The sequence below is a fragment of the Neoarius graeffei genome, chromosome 17, assembly GCF_027579695.1.
Source record: "Neoarius graeffei isolate fNeoGra1 chromosome 17, fNeoGra1.pri, whole genome shotgun sequence".
Taxonomy (NCBI): domain Eukaryota; kingdom Metazoa; phylum Chordata; class Actinopteri; order Siluriformes; family Ariidae; genus Neoarius; species Neoarius graeffei.
Window position 1 is genome coordinate 24,268,022 of NC_083585.1, and position 6,208 is coordinate 24,274,229.

Sequence of the window (6,208 nt, forward strand, 5' to 3'; positions counted from 1 at the left end):
GAGGCGAGGCGCATAAGGCTTCAGAAATTCTCATAATTCGTAATTCCTCTTCTTCCGGGTTTACGGTGTTTACAGATCCCAGCGTGCTCGCAGGGCGTGTGTGAGCATGTGAGGACACTCCTCCTCACCAATCAGTGCACAGGGGAGTGTCTCCTCACGCCCCTAGCCCCACTCAGCTCGGTTTGGCTCGCTTCAGCCCCACTCCAAAACCGTGCGAGTTTTGGGTGCTGAGCAGGGCTGAAGCGAGCTGAGTCGTGCTGCTCTGGGGTAGTCGAAACGCGAGCCGTGTTGGGCTGAAGTGAACTGAAGCGAGCTGAAGTGAGCTGAAAAAGGGTAGTGGAAAAGGGCCATAACTGGTGGCTCTAAATTGACCGTAGGTGTGAATGTGAGTGTGAATGGTTGTTTGTCTCTATGTGTCAGCCCTGCAATGACCTGGTGACTTGTCCAGGGCGTACCCCGCCTCTCGCCCATAGTCAGCTGGGATAGGCTCCAGCTTGCCTGTGACCCTGCACAGGATAAGCAGTTGCGGATAATGGATGGATGGCGTGTTTGCCCTAAGTTTATTTAACAGGTCAACAACAATTTGTGGTCATGTAAACACCAATAGTTGCCCTGACATAATTTCATCATATGTTTTAATGATACATGTAGCCGATGCAGAGCCAGCCAGCCTCCCATACCATAGCCAGCATTTGGCGTATTAGGCCCTGTCCACACGGCAACGGATTCAGGTGAATCTGATAAAATTTTTTATCGTTTCGGCTTGGCGTCCACACGGCACCGGCGTTTTGGGTGCCCCAAAACAAAATCTTTTGAGAACGGGTTCCAGAGTGAAAAAATCTGGCAACGGAGCCATTGCGAAGTTGTCTGGATGAGTAGAACGGATTTGTTTACGATGACGTCACAACCACATGACTAGAACAAGCAGCACTGTCGCGCGCATCATTCGTAACAACAGAAATTGAAATTGTTTACACATTAACCTGACTGACCTGCCAGACAGACAATTTACACCTGCTTTGATGAACAGAAAGTACAGCCTTCCACACAAAGCAACAGTTACCTGACTATAATGGAGGCAGAGGGGAAAAGGGTCAGAAGACCCTTCAACAGACTGTTTTGTATGAACCACTGCATTGCATTCACTTTTGTATACAGCTTTTCTTTTAAATAAACAAGTAACTGAGCCAAGGCGGCACGGTGGTGTAGTGGTTAGCGCTGTCGCCTCACAGCAAGAAGGTCCTGGGTTCGAGCCCCGGGGTCGGCGAGGGCCTTTCTGTGTGGAGTTTGCATGTTCTCCCCGTGTCCGCGTGGGTTTCCTCCGGGTGCTCCGGTTTCCCCCACAGTCCAAAGACATGCAGGTTAGGTTAACTGGTGACTCTAAATTGAGCGTAGGTGTGAATGTGAGTGTGAATGGTTGTCTGTGTCTATGTGTCAGCCCTGTGATGACCTGGCGACTTGTCCAGGGTGTACCCCGCCTTTCGCCTGTAGTCAGCTGGGATAGGCTCCAGCTTGCCTGCGACCCTGTAGAAGGATAAAGCGGCTAGAGATAATGAGATGAGATGAAATGAGATGAGTAACTGAACCATTTCATGAATTCCTTTTTTTTTTTATTGGATAAGACTGCTTTTCAAAATGTTCACACACAATATAAAAAGTTATATAAATTATATAAAAATGCTTTTCAAAATGTTCACACACAATAAGAAAATTAAGTTATATAAAACTATGCACACTAATAACACTAATTTGTACACACAGAAGGCACGATTTCCTCGCGTAGTTGCAGCCATCTTCTTCTTGTTGTTGTGTGTTTGTTCCTGTGAGTGCTTCACACCGGGTAGAAGAAGGGGTTTATGCGTGTAACAGATGTTGCGTTGTGTTGTTCACCAGTCTTTTTATTCTGAAGAAATGAGACACAAATACACTGCTGAGGACGGGCTGCAAACGTCCAGTGGCATTGGCGCTTACATTTCCAAAACGAACTGAAAGAGGCCAGCGCCTCGTTCCCATAACTACCTGCGCTCTTAAAGGGCCAGCGCAGAATTTCCCCACCACTACACACATGCTGCATTCATGTGCTATGGGAAGATGATATTTTCCAGTTGGGAAGTGGTATTTACCAGTGTGTTGTGTTCACATGCTTTTGTTGTTGTTGACAAATTAAAGATGGTGGACCAGATTCAAGTTAGCAATAGTTAGTTAGCTATCATTAGCAATAGCATCTGCTCTGGATAGGTAAAAACAAACCATAACACTTTTTAAAGGAAACGGATTTCTAACGTATTATATTACACTTGTTAATGACGCAACATTGCATAGACACAAAAAACTACCCACTAGTACTAGTAAAAAAAACTTTAGTAGCGTACAGTGCTTAACATTCAAGTGTCTTGTACCGCTCGCCGCCATGTTGAAAAGGTTAAAGTTCATCTCATCTCGGCAACTCGTGTATCAAAATTTTCTACGAGTTGCCCAGTGGAAAATACCACAAGAGGGGGCGTTCATGTGTGCTTTCCATGTCGGCGTTTGGTATTTACCATAATTCCCATAGCACATGAACGCAGCAACAATGGCAAGTGGAAAAAATAAACCCGTTACATGCGCATGCGTCCTACACTGTAAAAAAAAATAGTTGAGAATACTTGAAATTTCAAGGCAACCGTCTGCATTTAGAATTTTATGTTTTGCCAACGATGTGCCCATGATAATCCAAACTATGATAAAACTGTTATCTTTATTAAGAATTCTTAATTAAGTCAATTTTCAATTCCTCATTCTGCCAACATAGATTTCTCTTTTTGCTGAACAGTGGCATTCACAGTAGTACAAAAAGGCAATTGAGGTTATCTCAATTTTTTTAGATATTTTTTGGGGGCTTTTTTCAACTTTATTTGGATAGGACAGTGTAGAGACAGGAAATGAGCGGGAGAGAGGGACGGGAAATGACCTCGGGTCGGAATTGAACCCAGGTCCCCGGATTTATGGTATGGCACCTTATCCAACTGAGCCACGATGCCCCTTAGGTCTACACAATTACAAAACTTCAATAATGTACAATAAACTTCACACTTTTTTAAAAACTTTATTTCAATATTGAAGTTTTGTAATTGTGTAGAACAATGAAAAAAGGCACGTATAGTTTAATGATAAATTGTGACAACCTCAGGGGCGTCGTGGATAAGGCGCCATTCCATAAATCCGGGGACCCGGGTTCGGTTCCGACCTGAGGTTATTTCCCGATCCCTCCCCGTCTCTCTCTCCTGCTCATTTCCTGTCTCTACACTGTCCTATCCAAATAGAGGTGGAAAAAAGCCCCCAAAAAATCTAAAAAAAAAATTGTGATAACCTCAATTGCCTTTTTGTACTACTGTGAATGCCACTGTTCAGCAAAAAGAGAAATCTATGTTGGCAGAATGAGGAATTGAAAATTGACTTAATTAAGAATTCTTAATAAAGATAACAGTGTTATCATAGTTTGGATTATCATGGGCACATCGTTGGCAAAACATAAAATTCTTAATGCAGACGGTTGCCTTGAAATTTCAAGTATTCTCAACTATTCTTTTTTTACAGTGTACTTCTTCTTCTATTGTTCTGGTGTCTCCGATGGGACCGTCTTACAGCGCACGTAGAGATGTGGCATGTGTATTGCATCGTTTTCAGCAAGCGTTGCGTTGCCATATGGACCTGATATTTTACTGATCCGTTGCTCATGTGGACGCAATATTTTTTTTACCCGCTAAAAAAAAAATCTCGTTGCCGTTGTCGTGTGGATGTAGCCTTAGTCACATAGAGGGACAAAATAGCTTTTTTGGTTTGCCATGCAATATTAATATCAACATAAATTTGTGTTGTCCAGATACTACAAACGAGTTGCTGCAGTCAGCTGAGCCTGGATGCACTGGAGAAAATTGTATTTATATGTGTGTGAGAGCAACTTGGAAGACATTTTATAGTCTTGTGAGATGGGATGTCATCTGGGATTTTGGATGTTGTAATATAATAAAGTAGCTTAGAATTTGTCGTTGTGGTCCTAAAGGAGAGATATGTGAGTGAGAAGTGATATTTATTTTATTAAACTGATGATAAATTTTACTCGTGATATTTAACAGTCAATTGACACATGCTTCAGTGTCCTGAGACATTACAGGCGTTGATAATAACTTAATAATAAGGAGACAGAAACTGAAGTGAAGTACATAAATTTAAAAAGAGCAGTGCAAAAATCAGTAATAAAGATGTCATAATCTTTGAATGTGTGGGGGTGATAATATTTCTTGTAAAGTTAGATATAACCTCCCCAACCTATCGATGCTAATCTCCCTTAAAAAATACAAGCCCCAGGAAAACTTGACTTAGCCCCTGGTCTTTTCAAGCAAGAAACACCCTTGCCCATGACCCTGTCGCCGGTTCACCAGTTGTCCTTCCTTGGACCACTTTTGGTAGGTACTAACCACTGCATACTGGGAATACCCCACAAGACCTGCTGTTTTGGAGATGCTCAGACCCAGTCTTCCAGCCATCACAATTTGGCCCTTGTCAAAGTTGCTCAGATCTTTCCCCTCCAACACATCAATTTTAAGAATTGACTTCACTTGCGGCGGCACGGTGGTGTAGTGGTTAGCGCTGTCGCCTCACAGCAAGAAGGTCCTGGGTTCGAGCCCCGGGGCCGGCGAGGGCCTTTCTGTGTGGAGTTTGCATGTTCTCCCCGTGTCCGTGTGGGTTTCCTCCGGGTGCTCCGGTTTCCCCCACAGTCCAAAGACATGCAGGTTAGGTTAACTGGTGACTCTAAATTGACCGTAGGTATGAATGTGAATGGTTGTCTGTGTCTATGTGTCAGCCCTGTGATGACCTGGCGACTTGTCCAGGGTGTACCCCGCCTTTCGCCCGTAGTCAGCTGGGATAGGCTCCAGCTTGCCTGCGACCCTGTAGAAGGATAAAGCGGCTAGAGATAATGAGATGAGATGAGACTTCACTTGCTGCCTAATATATCCCAAGCCTTTGATAGGTGCCATTATTATGAGATAATCAGTGTTATTCACTTCACATTTCATTGGTTTTCATATTATGTTGTTTTATTCTTTTCTTGATGCTACAACCCCGATTCCAAAAAAGTTGGGACAAAGTACAAATTGTAAATAAAAACGGAATGCAATGATGTGGAAGTTTCAAAATTCCATATTTTATTCAGAATAGAACATAGATGACATATCAAATGTTTAAACTGAGAAAATGTATCATTTAAAGAGAAAAATTAGGTGATTTTAAATTTCATGACAACACATCTCAAAGTTGGGACAAGGCCATGTTTCCCACTGTGAGACATCCCCTTTTCTCTTTACAACAGTCTGTAAACGTCTGGGGACTGAGGAGACAAGTTGCTCAAGTTTAGGGATAGGAATGTTAACCCATTCTTGTCTAATGTAGGATTCTAGTTGCTCAACTGTCTTAGGTCTTTTTTTGTCGTATCTTCCGTTTTATGATGCGCCAAATGTTTTCTATGGGTGAAAGATCTGGACTGCAGGCTGGCCAGTTCAGTACCCGGACCCTTCTTCTACGCAGCCATGATGCTGTAATTGATGCAGTATGTGGTTTGGCATTGTCATGTTGGAAAATGTAAGGTCTTCCCTGAAAGAGACGTCGTCTGGATGGGAGCATATGTTGCTCTAGAACCTGGATATACCTTTCAGCATTGATGGTGTCTTTCCAGATGTGTAAGCTGCCCATGCCACACGCACTAATGCAACCCCATACCATCAGAGATGCAGGCTTCTGAACTGAGCGCTGATAACAACTTGGGTCGTCCTTCTCCTCTTTAGTCCGAATGACACGGCGTCCCTGATTTCCATAAAGAACTTCAAATTTTGATTCATCTGACCACAGAACAGTTTTCCACTTTGCCACAGTCCATTTTAAATGAGCCTTGGCCCAGAGAAGACGTCTGCGCTTCTGGATCATGTTTAGATACGGCTTCTTCTTTGAACTATAGAGTTTTAGCTGGCAACGGCAGATGGCACGGTGAATTGTGTTCACAGATAATGTTCTCTGGAAATATTCCTGAGCCCATTTTGTGATTTCCAATACAGAAGCATGCCTGTATGTGATGTAGTGCCGTCTAAGGGCCCGAAGATCACGGGCACCCAGTATGGTTTTCCGGCCTTGACCCTTACGCACAGAGATTCTTCCAGATTCTCTGAATCTTTTG